Source organism: Tyto alba, unplaced genomic scaffold, assembly GCF_018691265.1.
Source record: "Tyto alba isolate M040663 unplaced genomic scaffold, T.alba_DEE_v4.0 Super-Scaffold_13, whole genome shotgun sequence".
Taxonomy (NCBI): Eukaryota; Metazoa; Chordata; class Aves; order Strigiformes; family Tytonidae; genus Tyto; species Tyto alba.
In genome coordinates this window covers 12541388-12557787 of record NW_024881275.1, presented here as the reverse complement: position 1 = coordinate 12557787, position 16400 = coordinate 12541388, and the positions used below count along the sequence as shown (strand labels likewise).

At 44.0% G+C, this 16400-nt stretch overlaps 1 protein-coding gene across 5 annotated transcripts in view; it reads left to right on the top strand.

Annotated features, from left to right (window-relative positions):
• The first annotated feature begins 3876 nt into the window (after nucleotides 1-3876).
• The window catches only part of LPAR1 (lysophosphatidic acid receptor 1), a 75779-nt gene continuing 63255 nt past the window's right edge, over nucleotides 3877-16400 (top strand). Inside the window, exon 1 of one of the 5 annotated variants that reach the window (XM_042787806.1) lies at nucleotides 3877-3943. The gene's annotated coding sequence lies outside the window, so the exon portion shown is untranslated. Of the gene's footprint in view, nucleotides 3944-8475; nucleotides 8569-16400 lie in introns of those variants that run through there. The other 4 variants (XM_042787808.1, XM_042787805.1, XM_033001529.2 and 1 more) reach the window with 4 other exon arrangements.

The window sequence follows — 16400 nt, the reverse complement described above, 5'->3', positions numbered from 1 at the left end:
CTCATCTCTGTCTTCACCCCAAAACTCATAGTTCCCCTTTACTGTCTCACTTTCCCCACAGTGGTGAAGCCCTGACAGCTTCCTGGCCTCCCCTTTTAGAAGCCAGGCTCCTGCTCCTGTGCTCCCCCTCCCCAAAACAACCACTGTACACTTCACACAGCCATTAACTCTTGTGTGCTCCAGCACCTGGTGCTACCTGGGTTGTAAAATTGTTTATGGTAAAGCTGAGGTTTTATGGTCCTTTATGAGTTGTCACTGAATTTGTCAGTAATGCATTGAACTCCTTTGCACCTCTGACAATAACTTGCCTGAAGCATCTTAAAAACCCTGGTGCAACCATCTCAAGGCAACATGGACAGTACAAGTTCCAGGACAAACCCAAAGCCCCTTTCACAAACAGCTAACACACTGGTCACTTGGACAGATGCTGCTCTCGTTTCTGGCATTACACTGCTCTGAACAGCCTGATCTGAGCAAGATCTTGCCAGGGAGACTATGAGGAACAACCACCTCCTCTGCTTTTTGGGGTACATCCCTAACCCTCAGTATGTTCAGTCACCCACATTTCCTTCAATCTTGACTTTTCAGTCCTGCTGTTAGGGGACAGAAAGCCATGAAAAGCCAAAGCTTGACTTGCAGGAGGAGTATGGTCATGCAACTTTTCAGCAACCAGCTACACTGCAGAAGGATAAGGATGAGCTCAGTTCTGAGCGGCATGAGGCTGAGCTATTGGAGGGAGAGAGCCTGTGCATGAAAAAAAGCTGCTTTCTGCCTCGAGAGCTTTCCAGGTTTCAGTGCAGTTCATGGTTTGTAGGACATCATGCACTGCTGCCGTAAATACGTAGCAAGACCCAAGAGGAGACTGAACAAGGGCAGAAGCACTGCAGTGGAACAAAGATGTTGCGGCTTTATACACAGAGCAGTTTTCTCTCTGTGGGACTTCCGATGTGTCTGAAGTTTCTCCGGAGAACAGCGTGTTTTCTGACTGTTGGTAATGTTGCTCTTTGCTCAGATTCCTCTGCATCCTGTTCTGAACAGATCTTCTACACATGCACACTGGGCTTCAGATAGTCTGTATATAACAAATGAGCAAAAAGTCAAACTCCAGAGTGCTTCATTCCGCGTGCGTTGCTGGAGCTGTTCTTCGTAACATAACACGTGCTTTAGCAATGCACTACAGATGGTGGTATTTTAGGAAACTGGAACATACTTAAAAGCTGATCAATAAAAAGTGTATACTGAAAATATATTTCAAGTTCTCTAATCATTTCTATATCAAATAACGTTGAAGCTTGCCATTTTTTTTCCCCACTAAGATACTAATAATTGTGATCTCATCTAACACTTTCTTCAAAGCATCCACTTCACTGAAAGATTTGTCACATTTCTAATCTAAAATGAAATTATCCATTGTTAAAATAACACCACAGTATGCTGCATAGAGAAGTGACAGAGTGAAGAGACATCGTAATTGTAAATTCCCTGAATTTTTATTTTTTAATTAAAAACATCAGAGGTACTTTCCAGGCCCAGAGTGAAGAGGAATTAGATTTCTAACTGGGTCTGTATGACTAATCTTGCAGACACTCAGTTGAAACTTTATGAACACTGAGAATTAAATATAAATATATCAGTGTGTGTACATGATAAGCATACTTGTGATTTGAATCAATTCACAAAATCGAGCACATGGGACTTACGTGGTTTGTTCTGGAAACAGACGTTTTTCCAGACTGAAGGATGTGAAAACTACTTCCCTATCTAATGCGATTCAGTACATCTGTTTGTGATTACATAAACACATTTCAGACCACGGAGCAGCACAGCCAAGTCTCATAGAAGTTACATTCATTAAACTTTGTCAGACCACGTGATCTCCCCTGAACCTTCAATATTTTTCTGTTTCTAAGATTTACTGAAGATTTCCTATATTTTCTAGTTAGAGCAAGAGTGGAGGACTGAGAGTTAATTATATTAGCCTAGAATAAATGACAAGTCACTGTTTCAGGGCTGAGCAAGCAAGCCTGAAATCACTAACAGAAGTCAAAGCAACTGAAAAAACGTTGCTGCTTTAACTACATCAGTTCACTGAAAGTAGACGCAGAATTACTTTTCATAAAATGTGTGTCATCATTTTGCCATCATACAATTCCATCTCATGCACAGATCAGCCTTTCCCCATGAGCGCAGAACTGCTATTTTTCCTTCAAGCGTCAGTAGCTAGAGTCACTGCTGAGAAGGTCCTAACCAGCAAATCTGAGTAACCACACTAGGTGGGACGTTTTCATGGAGGCTAGGCAGTGTTAATTCCCAATTTGCAGTTGCAGTTGCTCTTTCCACCAAGTGTCTTCATGCCTCACTGTCCCACTGAAGCACGTTCCTGCATGCTTGGGGTGGTAGGTCTCACCATGGAGAGGTAAGTCCTGCCAGCTCATCTTTTACTTGAAGCTTTCATGATTTTTAAGTTAATCTTGGTTGTTCCAGTGGTATCTGAGCAACTGACTGAGCATGAGACAGGAATTGTCAACATGTGCAGGCAGTTCCTGTCCCAAAAAGCTGAGTAAAATCTGGTTTATAATGAAACTACATAAGGAAAACATACTTCCATAGCACTGGAGGAATAATTTTTACATTCTGAAGACCTGCTTTCCAACCTGTGGGTCATGAGAGTCACCCCATTTCTACCACCAGGGGAGGACACATGCAGTTTGAGCACACTGTTATAAACCTGCAGTTGTTGCCCAACCTGGATGCAGCCTGTGCATAGCATAGATGGGAAACTATTAAGAACTGTCACAGTACTTAGTGTATGGATACTAAGCCAGGTATTAGAGTTTATAACAGAACATTTCACAGCTTCCTAAAGGGAAAGAGTTCCTAACCAGCCACGACAGCAAGAGATCTGCTCACGCTGATGCTGAAAACCTTTCTAATAACAATACTTGTGACTGATAGAGCAGATATTGTCAGTAGCTATGGAAGCCAGTGTCATCACTGTGTTGGTGGTATACAGGTGAAGATCTGACTTGAGGAGAACTATCTCTGCTGCTTTCTGGTTACTTGGGAAACACGAGTAGTTTAAACGGGCTTGGTCTTTCATTGTGGGCTTTTGTACTGCCAGAGGAATTGCTGGCTTGTACAGCTGTAAGTAATCTCTCTAGAAATCTCTCTGCAGGGGTTGGAAACGCCTAGCCATTTCAGCTGCGGAACACGAAGTGCTGCGCGGCACACACACTGCCTTTTCACTTTGATGCATGCACATGCAAAAGTGGCCTCTAGATGCTCCTGCAATCCAACTAAATCAGACTATTTCACAGTAAAAACTGACTGGGGGCGGGGGGGTGAGGGAAGCGTGGAGAAGTAATTCGAACCTGGTTGTGTATAATAAAATAACTCCTCTAAGTCCGGGAAAGTGCCTGTTGCACAACCCTGCCCCTTTCCAACTGTAAGAGTTTGGCGAACCTACAGACTGATTCTTGCTGTTATTGGGGCTCCCGAACGGCTCTTGCCGCCATCGGCAGGAGCTCCGCACACTTTGGCGGGGGGGGGGAGGTTGGGAAACGTGGTCGCTCCAGAAGCATCTGCATGCCACCGCCAAGCAGCCTTGCCCCCCAGGCCCCACAGCCCCCTTCCAAGCTCTGCGGCCGAGCGTGGGCACCCGCAAACCCTACACCCGGGAGGAGGGCGGCGATGCCCCGCTACCCCCGGGGCCCGGCGGGGCGGTGAGGGGCGCGGCGGGCGGTGCAGTGCGCACCTGGGCCCCCGCCCCGCGGAGGCGGGCGGAGCGGGGGCGGAGGGAGCCCGTCCCTCCCCGAACCTCCCTCCCTCCCTCCCTCCCTCCTCCTCCCATTCCTTCCCCCCCCCCCCCCCCCCAATCCCTCCCTCTGTGCGCGCCGGCGGCGGCGCCGCGCTCCCTCCAGCCGCGCCCGCGCAGCCCCCGCAGGTAAGCACCCCGCGGTGGGGCCGGGGGTCCCGCCATCTCCCCCCAACAACCCCCGGGGTGGAGGTGCCCGCTTCACTTTCCCCGGGTGGCTCTGCGTCCGTGGCGCCTTTCCCCCCGCCTTCCCCCCCCCCCCCCCCCCCCCCGCTCTTTTGGGGTGTTTTCTGGAGTGTTTCTGAAACTGGTGCTGACTTCGGCGGGGGTGCGGCGGTGGAAGGGGGAGGCGCGCGTTTGTAAGCGGCGGGGTCCGGCAAAGGACTGGTTAGGGATGGGCTTTAATGGGCTGCTGGCGTCGGGTCAGGCGGCTGTTTCTGCTGGACTAACATCTCTGAGGTTGGCCTGGAATAAGTAATGGACACTTGTTTGATTAAGGGACACCAACAGTGTTGCCACTGTTCGCTTACTTAGGGCCTATCCCGATTTTTTTTTTTTTTTTTTTTTCCATTAAGTCGTTTTGGATTTATTTATACTGAGTTAAGGCAGTGGAAAAAGTCATAGCTAAAAAAAATGGTTGCCACCTCTCTCTCCTGACTTCCTCAGTCCTTTGGACGAAAAGCCTGCAAAAGTCAGATGGGAGCTGTGTCGATGTGTCCATGGTGCTTATAAAGGTAAAGGACAGTAAGAGGATGATTGACAGACATCATAATGGTATGGAGTATTATAGAAGGACCAGGAGGGTGGGGAGCCGGAGGGAAGCTTTAGGACAAAAGCCGTTAGCAAACTGAAGTGAGAAGAGAGAGGTGGAACCCGAGGGACCAAGTTTCTTCCTCTCGCTCCTTTCTGCGTGTTCTTTTTAAATAGCTTCACAGCGGGAAGCCCCAAAAAAGCTCCTTCCTATGGAAATGTGTGAAAAGTTTTCTGTATAGCCCTTTGTCAGAAAAATGTTGGAGTGTCTAAATTTTTTTTTCTTGTGGATTTCTCTGTGAAACAAGCTCACACCTTTCTGATTTCAGTTGTTGGAATAAATAACGAGCTGTTCAAATCTCCCCTTTTTTCTTTCTTTTTTTTCCCTCTTCTTTGCTGCAAATTTTTCGATGATTTGAGGCAAAATTAGCTTGCAGGAGCCTCTGTAGGCAACCTGTGTTCCTAAACTGTTAGGGAATTGAGGTAGCTGCACCCATTTATTACTAAAAACTGCTGCAACTCTATCTTTTCAAAGAAAGTCTTTTGCATGCTAAGTCAGGTTTGGTGTGTTGTACCATTTGGTCTAAAATGAATCACTCTCAGGTCTGAGAGTCATGTTTCAATTTGGCAGCCGGGACTGCATGCCATGCAGCCTGTTACTCTTGTGTGAGGATGGGGTATACTGTAGTACTAAAATAATATGCTCTGGCAATTTCAGCAGTAGACTGAAGCAGTACTCTGGCTGCACAGGCGTGAAGTGAAGTTCTGTCCTGCAGCTCACTAACACTGACTGTAGGCGTGCTGCATGTTTCTCCTTAACTGATATGGGCTAAGACCTACAAATCAGCTTGATAGGTAGGCCTGTGCTTTACTGTTGTTTTTATTAAATTTTAACTACACAAAACCAAATGCTGTCTTTCTCCAGAAGAGATTGACACTGTCTCATCCGATGCAGTTGTAAATGAACTATGGTGATTCTGGCTTTTCAGCTGCAAATAACTAAGGAAATGGTATTTAAGAATACTGAGAAACACTGCTTCATGCTCAGTATGGTGTTGTCCTTATTACTCCCTGGTTGCACTAGTTAGACCCTGGGTGCTATAAACCTCATTCTGGGAAGTAACCAGTAATGGTGCTGGTTGGAGAGAGGAAGATACTGACTGGTGTCTGCTTTCTTTTCCTCCCCCTCTTCAAAACAAATATTGAGGGTGGAAAGGTTAAACAGCTTTTGACACAAAACACATGGGAAATGCAAAATTGAAGTAACACTACACTGAGTATCCATCTTTAATATGTGAAATTAACATGTGAGCAACAGACAGTCATCACTTTGTTCAAGGATATTTAGGGCTGTGTGGTTTCAACCAGTAACTCTGGAAGACTGTAACTAAAATGTAATTCCCTCTCTGCTAAGAAATAGGAGAAAATAAAAATCTGTCTTTAAATTGGCCTTGTACTAAGTGTCACACAGTGAAACTATGTGGGGAATCCAGTAGAGTTTGTTGAAGAAAGTGTTTTGCTCTGGAGCTGAAACCTGGGTAGGTCTTAAGTAAGGGTTGGCTTTTACATTGCTGTGATGAGCCATTAATAACACCTTAATAAATAGTTAATTGTTTCTCAATAGCCTCTCCATATTGAGCTTGCCTTGTCCAATATTCAGAGGTTTAAACCGAAAGGCAAGTATTTCCTCTGAGTAGATTTTGTCTTTGGGAGACCACAACCATCTGACCTTCGAGTACCCAGCAGTTTGTGCATTAGCTCTTGGAGGTACTCTGCCTCCTCCAGATATCTGAAGAGCTGGCTTTGAGCACCTCTGCGTGGTGACCTGCCAGCACTCGCTGAGCACTGTTACCATCTCCTCTGCCGGGTATCTGGCTTCTTTTTTGTGTGGGCACCGGCGAAAACCGAGGGCGGCTCTGTCACCAACAAGGCTGGATGGAGAGGTCTCACAGCCGTTACTCATCATCTTGGTGACAGTCCAAGGACACCTGGAAGATTCTGAGAGCAATACTGCAAGGCTGTTGGCCTTTTCATTAACATTTCCCCCCAAAATTGGAATTTGCGACATTCATGGGGTTTCCTTCCTTTCATAAAGTGCATGTAATTTAAGAGACACTTAAATTCAGTTTAAATCCATCTAAGTGGGTTATTTGAATTGCAACTGCTGCAAGTAATGCTAAGGAAAAGAAGAAAAGAAGCATACAACTATTTCACTGAAAGGAGAATACTGCAGACAGTCATTGATCCCTTCATCATCTTTAGTTTGTGGATTAGTTCTTCATACATAGTGCATTTTACTGCTTCTTCCTTCAAAATGGGTTATGTTTTTTTTTTTGTTTTTAACAGTTTAGCAGTATGAAAAGGAAACAAACTTTTAAAAAAATAGACAGTATGATTGTAAAAAAAAAAAAAAAAAAAAAACAAACAAACAAAAAAACCCCATAAAAACACATGAGTTATCAAAAGGCAATGCTAACAACTGAAAAAAAAAATACTTGCACTCTTTTTTTTTTTTTTTCCCTCCTTCCTCTGTACTTTAAGATTGCTTTCCCTTCAGGTAAGGCCCTGATTTGAAGTCTTAGGATTTAATGAAAGGAGAACACTGTCCACTGCTCTCTAGAAAGATCTGATCATGAGGGACTTGATGTGGTAATGGCATGAACTGGTCGTGATTATGCGTGTTTTTCTGACTTTGCTCTTCTATATGTCACAAAGTGATACTGCAGAAATGTGACACTCCTCAGTAGTGCAGCGTTAGGGCTGAACCTCCACGTTTCATCTTTTCTCTGAGTTTCCTTCATAGCTAACTGAGAAGCTTACAGCTTCATCCATGGATCATAGATGTCAATGGTAAAGTCTTTAGCAGCATTGCACAGCTTTGGATCAGGTACAAGGCTAATATGTTGCCTTGCCAGAAATGAAAAATTATTCCCAGGACAGAGGAAGGTTCTATCAAGGGAATAAGAGCCGCTGTTCTGCTTACATTTCAGGGGATTTGAATTTTTCAAAACAAGTAAAAGCATTGCCTGTGCATACTTGCACCTTCATTGCCATACTGCAGCAAATAACAGTGAAGATCTGAAGCAAGTCTGGTGCCTTCTTTTGATTTCTAATGAGACTAGAAGAGAATTCTGATAAGCGTCTGCCTTTGTATATCCATATCTCTCCTTTGTTGATCCGTTGCTGTTTCTTGACTGCCTGACACTCTTCCCCCACACCCAAGGTGATTAACAGCACACCTGGCTTGAAAAGTCTTGGTCATTGTTTGGCTGAAGGTTGCACTCTAGGATCAATTTTTATTTTTTAATGACTGATGCCTCTTATTCTTGAAAATGTCATTTCTGTGTATGCAACATTTAGCACTGGCAAGGAAAATAGCCTATTTAGTGCCAGTTTGGGTAGTATACATGTGTCCCTATCCCACATGGCAACTCCATGATCATTACATTTCTCTAACAAGCTGTTGAAAAGCACCTTTTGAGGTGGTTAAGGCATTGGATTTCTGTATAGAGGAACAATAGCCCTGCTCAGATCAGTGCAAAGTCTTCAGAATTTCCTGACAGGCACAGACTGAAGTAGTTTGTTAAACACATTTTTCTGTCCTGCATCTATTGCCTACTGGATCTGGCTCTGTCTTGACCCACCTAGCGTAGGCAATTATGTTAGTGCACATAAACGGATAAGCACTGGTGCGTTTACCGCAGGGTTAAGAAGCATTTCTTCTTAAAAAGCGAACCTGCTTCTGACAGATGAGAACTGCCACTGCCTTGCGTGGCTGCTCTGGTGCAAGGAATCCCGGGTAAGGCACGCGTGCCCTGCCAGCAGCACGGCCGGGGCGGGGGAAACCAAATCCCTCCTCCTCGGGCCACTCCTGGGATAAATAGCCTGGACGGTGTCCTGGACTGGGGTGCGTGGAGAGTGTTTTACTTTGCAAACGCCTTGAAGATTATTGCAAGTGGAGTTGGATGATGACCTGACTGTCGTTTCTGATGGGGACATGGGAGGTAAGCATTGCCCCTCTTCGTTTCTGACCCGTGGATCGCAGCATGGTCTGATGCTGAGGGGAGGGTAAATAGCTTGGATTGGTGTCACCAGAAATGCTTCCCATTGCAAAAGTGGGAAAGCTGCATCACTTTTAGGAGGAAACATGTTTTGCGGGCACAGGTACTGTATTGGTAACAACTGCATTACAGTTTTGTGCCAACTGGATTATTTTTATTTTAAATTACTTTACCTTGAGAGGCATTGGAACTGCTTGGTTTTTTGGGCTTCCATGTGACATACTCTAGATAAAATTTGGAGGTGCTTTCACCTATTTAAAAATACAAAAGTGCCAAGTATGTGAGCCTAATATTATCTTTCTGCTTTTGCTTCTGACTGAATAACAGGCAAACATCTGAAGTGGATTTCTGAGGCTGCTTGAGAAAGTGCTGATGAGTTTGATAGTTGTATATGCTGAACATCAACTCACTGTAATATGCCAGCATGAGGCCTACACACCATTTAGCTTTTTCTTTAGGAATTTACATGCCACAGTGACCTTCTGAGTAGGCTGAATTTCACAGGCACTCTCTAGACAGTACATCTGTTACTTTGCCAGCTAGAAAATGTATTGCATGCTGCAGTGCTTGCAGGAGCAAGCAAAAAAGCATTGGATTGACATCAAAGGCAAGATCTTTCTGTACAAAATGTTGGAGATTTTAAGAGTGGTAAAAATCTGGCAAAGGAAATGCATACTGTTTTTTATTGTAAGCCCCCTTCTCTCCCTCCTCCCCCCTCCCTTTTTAGGGTGTGTATGTCAAATACAAAATGGTGCTGGTACATTATTTATAGGTGCAGTTTGCAGAGACTTTTCTTAGAAGTTCTTTGGCCATTTCAGGATGATTGTTTTTAGCCTAGATGGCGAAATGTATGTATAACTAGAGCAGTATCCTTTTTTTATTGTGAAGAAGTTAGCTGCAGCTCTGTTCAAATTTTTTTTTTTTTAAAGTAGTGTTGGGTGAGTATTGAATGTTTACTGCATAGAGAAACTTGTATCTTCCTTGGCTGGGTGGGTGAATATTTAAGAGCACCAAGCTTAACGTGAACTCCAGCAAAGATTTACTGGTATCTGAAAAGTCAAAGGAGATGCTGTACAGGTCACATCTATTTGTTAGGTGGCTACACTTCAGGCTGATGTTTGCAGGAAGGAAGAAAGACTTCTCACCTCTCAGGAAGGAGTAGCTACATACCTTGCAAGTGTGGCAAGTATTGTTTAGTCTGTTGCAATCAGACATTGTTTAAAGGGTCTGTAGCCACTGGGTTTCACTGAATGTTTAGTCACAGAAAGTGCAATCTGCTTCTGACTCGTCGTGGATGTCAGACCTGCAGGACAGCGTCCCACAGCCTTGAGCTGGTGCTGGTGACGGAGCGAGAGAAGTGGGGTGGCATTGCATAGCTGCAGTGTGTGAAGGGCAGCATGCCTCCCCCTCCCCTCCCATCCCCAGCCAGGCTACAGGTGTCACCAGGATGCTGGTGCACAATCAAGTTTGTTTGCTGCTCGTTTCCGAATCAGCTTCACTAGTGCCAGGCGAGGTGGAAGGGCTGATGCTGCCAGGTCACTGTCCCTCCAGCTCACAGCACAGCAGCCTGGCGGGTGGTGAGCATCTCTGCTCTCCTGCTGCTTTGGGGCAAGGAGAAGTGAGTTGTCGAGCAGCGGTGTGAAGCTGTAATGTAGAATGTAGAGGGGCGATTTGGCTACTTTGCCTCAGGTTGTGCTTATAGGATTAAACTTTGTAGTACGTTTCTGTAGTTGTCTGCTAGTTTTGAAAATATAATTATTGAAGTACTAAAGTGTTTGGGAAATTGGTACAGGAATGCATGATAGACCAGAATAGATTCAGACTGATGACAATAAGCGTGTAAATCCCAAAGGACAGTGCTGCACAGTAAATTCTGTATTAATGCTGTTTTGCATGTCATTGACTTTTGCACTTGGAAGATGCATTTCCAAATATGTAAACAACTCTGCTGAAGTGTTTGATTGGTAAATTACTGGTGCAGGAGGATACCTTGAATGTTCCCTGTGTCCATGCCAATAATGTCCCAGGGCACTCCTGTCTTGTCAGGGGGAACCAGCCGAAGTACTAAGAGTATATTGTCCTATATGCCATGGTAACACCTGGGATGTGCTATGAGTCATATCTGAGCATGTGTTTACCATCCACATAATCATTAGATTCAGTTGAAGAGTGAAGTCTTGGCTTTTCATGAAGGATTCTTTGGGGTGTTCACCTGTTTCTATCCACATGTCCCCTCACTTACAGCTACATGCTTGGAGATATAAGGCCCGTGCTCTAACAGGGTCACTGCTCCCTCATTCCTCTTGTCGAAGAAATGGGATTCACTCATTTTCCCAAGATGTTGCAGTGAGGTAATCAACATCAGGCGAATTGATGTCTGGATAGGTGCCCCGTGTTCAAGGGGCATCTTGGATGTGATGTGTTGTACTTAAACAATACAGTTATAAATACCTATTGAGTTTAGTGGTCTTTCTTTTGCTTGTTGTCCCTCCCAAAATGTGGCAGACACAAAGAGCAATGCTGTGGAAATGAGCCAGGGTGCCTTTGACTTGACCTGAGGATGGTTTCTGTGCAGTGCTTTGAGAGCTGTCCTGATGTGGCTGGTAGCGCATCAGGTTCCTTTTGCTCCTCCTAAAGCTTTGGATGGAATTGGTGAAAACTTCACCTCAGTGCAGTGCATTTCCCCATACTGAAACCTTGCAAAATATACAGAATACTTCTGTGAATTCATCTGTTTGCTCCCATGGTCTTTCAGCTTCTTGTTTACAGCAGTTGCAGTGTCCTATTTCAAATACCCCATGCAAGTGAGACTGGAAGCTGACTGGGACTTCAGGGTATTCCTGTGATCAAAGCGATGCTGGTAATTAGTTAATAGACTTGAAATAGGTCTCTAGAATTAGTGCAGTTTTGCAAATAGTTGATAAGAATAGCATAGCTTAGTGCCTGGTTCTCCAAGAAGTACGGTATGTTTCTGCTACCTGCCTTGGGTTTCTTAAGTTTCACACGCAGAATCATCCTAAAAGGTTCATCCTAGAGAAAGAAATGCAGAGGGAGATGTGCAGATTGATTGCAACCTGATGACTGGAGGGAATTACATGATTGTAGAACACGTAAATGCCTTAAAACTAATTTGCCTGAACAAATATTTCTGCTGTGGTCCTGCATATTTCTGTCCTCAGCATCTCCTCCACAAAGTTTCTTACGAACAGAAGCCAGTTGCCCAGATTTTAAGGACAAAGTTCTGGTTGAGAGACTTGTTTACCACTTTTTCAGTCATCCTCTTTAAATTTTTCTCAATATGCCATGAAGACTCTGTGAGGAGACTCTTGGTACTATTATTGTGGGAAAGCAGTTGCTTTTTCCTTCAGGAGAGTGGCACGGAACTGCAGGAGACTCTTTGGCATTGAAGACACATCCTGCTCCTTTGTGCTTCAGCTTTGGCAGGCAAGTGGAAAAGGAGGGAGAGAAAATACTGACTTTGCGTGGAGCTACCAAGATGAGGTGATGTTTCTTGGTTAGCAGCAAACTCAGAGGAAGCTGCTGTACATCTGCCACCCATAATCATGCCAGAAGTCATCCCATGCACTGTATCTCCCCCTGACCATTCCGCTTGTGGTTTGATTAACCCCCTCTGAGACCCTGCAGTGGGGACTCTTGCTGGTATAAGCTGCTTCTCCACTAGAGGGGGATGCCAGTATAGCTATACTGGGAAACTTTGAGGATTTGGTTAGTTATATTTTACTCTTCCTGGCTGGCAGCGTTGCCTGTTGGGTTCAGTGGAGCGTCCTTGGAAGGAGGCTGCTGCAGGGCCAAAGGCAGATGGGGCCTAGCAGTGGCCTTACGCAGCAGCTGATGGAGTAACCAGCACTGGGTTTCTCCAAAACAGTGGCAGTGCTGCCAGCATGCTGTGACACATGCTTGTATAGAATCATAGAATGGTTTCAGTTGGAAGGGACCTTTAAAGATCATCTAGTTCCCACCCCCCTGCCCCGGGCAGGGCCCCCTTCCCCCAGCCCAGGGTGCTCCCAGCCCCGTCCAACCTGGCCTTGAACCCTTCCAGGGAGGGGGCACCCACAGCTGCTCTGGGCACCCTGGGCCAGCGCCTCACCCCCCGCACAGGGAAGAACTTCTTCCTTATATCTGAACTAAATCTACCCTCTTTCAGTCTAAAACCATTACCCCTCGTCCTATCCCTACACTCCCTGATCAAGAGTCCCTCCCCATCTTTCCTGTAACCCCCTTTAAGCACTGGAAGGCTGCTCTAAGGTCTCCGCGGGGCCTCCTCCTCTCCAGGCTGAACAACCCCAACTCTCTCAGCCTGGCCTCATAAAGGAGCTGCTCCAGTCCCCCAGTCATCTTCGTGGCCTCCTCTGGACCTGCTCAAGCAGGTCCGTGTCCTTCTGCTGTTGGGGGCCCCAGAGCTAAATGCAGTACTCCGGGTGGGGTCTCACCAGAGTGGAACAGAGGGGGAGTATAAGGTTGGCTGATCTAGGAGAGGCTGCACAGCAGTGGGAGAAACCAAAAATTAGACCCAGAATGCCTAAGTGGACTTTGTCAGGGGTCAGAGGAGCTCTGCATGGGCCTTTGGCTTTGGTGTCATGGACACAGCTGGTGGGGTGGAATTGTGGGATGCCTAAAAAAATCTGTTTTGTGGGTGTATTTCAGTATGTTCTCCTTTTGTGGCCTAGATCACTTGGACTTGTTAGTTTATTTGTGTAGTCTCAAAAGGAGCCTTAGTGGTTCCTGAGTAATTCTTTATGGTTTATGTTTTTGTTACAAACTGTCTTAAGGAGGCTTTGAAGTGTGTGTGCATTTAATGTTTGTACCGGTGAGTTTGAGCCAAGCTACTACTTAGTTTTGTTTGGTTTTTTTTTTTTTTTTTAACAATAATCCATTGCTAATCAGTTGCACTTTTCTCCAATAGGATTGCTTTTTTTCCTTGCTCTTTAAAAGATGTGCAAAAAGAGTGTATCTGAAAAGTGGTGAGACAGACTAGATAATGCTTGGACACTCTTCTGTCACTGTATATGTTAGAAGATTTTTTTGTTGTTGTTCTGTTTTTACACAGACTGCATTCTGCCTCCTGACTTTTTCTTTTCCACTTGAATTCTCTGTATCTCCTAAATATTCTGATGGTAATATTTGTTGTTTCTGTTCGGCAGTATGTATGCTGAGGACGTAGTGGGCGAAGTTGAATAATCACTGAACTATGGGATGAATTTACAACTTACTTAATTCATGCAACCTCTTCTATGCACTAAAAGCTTGTCTGCTAAACACAACTCAGAGTTAATCCAATTCAATTCTTGAAGTGAATTAGTCAAGCTGCATGCTAATCCTCTGTGTTTACCTGCTTATTCAGATAGGCAGCAGCCAAAGTTGCATTAAACTTAACTTGATAATTGAGAGAGGAAGGGTTGGAGGTGAAGGTGATGAAATCTTGGTGTTTTCTTCATCTGTCTCCTTTCAGGGCATATTTCAGAACTGCTTTGTGTTTATAGATCTTGAATTCATGGAATGATCAGCATGAGCTACCTGAGGCCAAAACCCAGTACTCTGCTGCAGCTCTCTACTAAGCATCCCTGACAGCTGCTGCTGCTCTCAGAGTATTTTGGGGAGTGTGTTACTTCTTGATCATCCTTAACAGTTATTCTTCAAAAACCCCAACTGGTTGAGTCGAGATGGTGTAGATGCTGGGCAGTATGGTTCAGACTGCAGGGATAAGGAAGCCCTGTCGAACCCTACCAAGAAACTAGTAACCAGCCTTGATTTTTACAGCACAGACTCACAAATTCTGGGTGTATCATCCCGAGCAAGCAAGAGACTTAAATGGTGGGCAAGAAGTAACTACTTTTCATTTGTCAACATTAGGATTTTTGTTGTCTTGTGCTGCTGGGTTTGTTCCCCCTCCATCGTGGCAAGATCAAAGGTAAGATCTCATTTCTGGGTCACTGCTGTCCATCAGATAAGTAAGTTTGTGGCCTTGGGAAAAAGTAGTGATGTGACAATAGGGAATTTTAAACCCTGTCATTAAGATAATTCTTTCTTATTGTCAATTTTAAATTCTTTCAAACTTCTTTTAGCTTAACTATGCAAAATACAGCACTGAAGAAATTGTCTGGAAAACGGTTGAACTGATGCACATGTTACAAAAATATTTCTGAAGCAGCATGACTGTTATTTCTAGTTTGAGGGGTTGATAAACAGTTACTGCGTCTGCATTGGTGATGACCTGAACCTTTTTAAGCTTATGCCTTGCAGTCTTTTATGTACTTTTTTGTGGGGGGTGGTTGGCAAATTTCTATTTCAGATAAACTTAATTGAACTCCTGTTTGCGCACCATCGGTCAGGGTCCATGTAGATCTATATTAGGATGGTACATTTGTAATTTGGGGTTTGGGTTTTGGCATGTGTAATTGTAGACTTCCTTGGCTTCAGCATTTTCAGATTGTTGTATTTTGTGGTGGTTCATTCTGTCTGAAGATTGAGCATCTGTTTTGTGAATGCAGGGGGAAAAAGAAGTATTTGCTTTAATGCTGGCCCCCCTCAAAGCTGTTTAGAGAATTGTGACATTCTGTTATCATCCAGATGTTTTTTATCTAGTGAAAAGGATATTGTCTGAATGTTTAAAGACAAACTTGTTTCGGAAGTATGCCAGCATACTACTACTTTTCTGAGTTTTATACAAAAAGTGGAACATGTAAGGTAGGGCTAGCAAATGGAGTCTCTGTTGCTGATGTATGGAGGGGTTAAATTGTATCATTTTGATTTTTCTGCTTGGAAATAAGCATTGAAGTCTGTTTGTAAATTGTTGAGAAGATCTTGCTGTTCTTCTGCTGAGGAACAATAGCTGGAAAAAGCATCCTGATATCTTATATGGTGATTTATACCTTGATACAAGTGACTGCCTATTATTGTCTTTAATGATACTGATTAGTAAGCAAAATAGTGATGGAAATGCACTAGGGGTTAAATTGTGTCAACTACCAGTGTGAGGCAATGCCTCCATCTTGGCTTTGTGTTGTGAAAACTGCTTCTTGCAATCCCAGCCTTCAGAATAATTTTAATGAGCAGCTTCTTGCTTTTTTGTTTTGTTTTTGTTTATAATGGTGGAAGACAAAAGCATGCACCATACTTGCTTCTTTTACACACACAAATGCACACACAATGCTGGCCACAGTTAATGATGCATCTTAAATTATGAGCTATCCATGGTGACACTGAACTGTTTTCCCTGTTAGTTAACTTCTTCAAATTTAATATCTGTCAGCAGAAATAAAACATTTTAAAAGAGTTTCAGAAACTGTTTTGAAATTACTTACTTCAGAAGTATTCGGTACTTTAGAAGTCATTACGATGAAAGTGCAGATTATGAAAACATTGTCCTATGACAGCAGCTTCCTTGTGGTTGTGCTATGAGAGACCATCAACATTGTAGTTACTTGTTTACATAAGCCTGAGCAGATTGGCATTATTTCCAGCAGTCAGTGTCTAGCTGTATTTTTCCTCTTTATTTTCTGGTGATTCTTTCTTGAAGATTAGAGTAGTGAGCTAATGTTGAAATTAGATGATGTAATGATTTATTACTCTGGGATCTTCCTCTTTCACATTGCTTTTACTTGAAACAGAGGAGTTAGAAATTCACTTTCAGGGATATCTTACTGTTCCAGCACTCACTAATTCAAAAAAAGCCAGTGGAGCTGCTGCTGCAGTTGTTTCTTGAAGCTGGTGCTGTGCTTAGTACAGATCTTTTAAAACATTTTGCATGTGTGTGT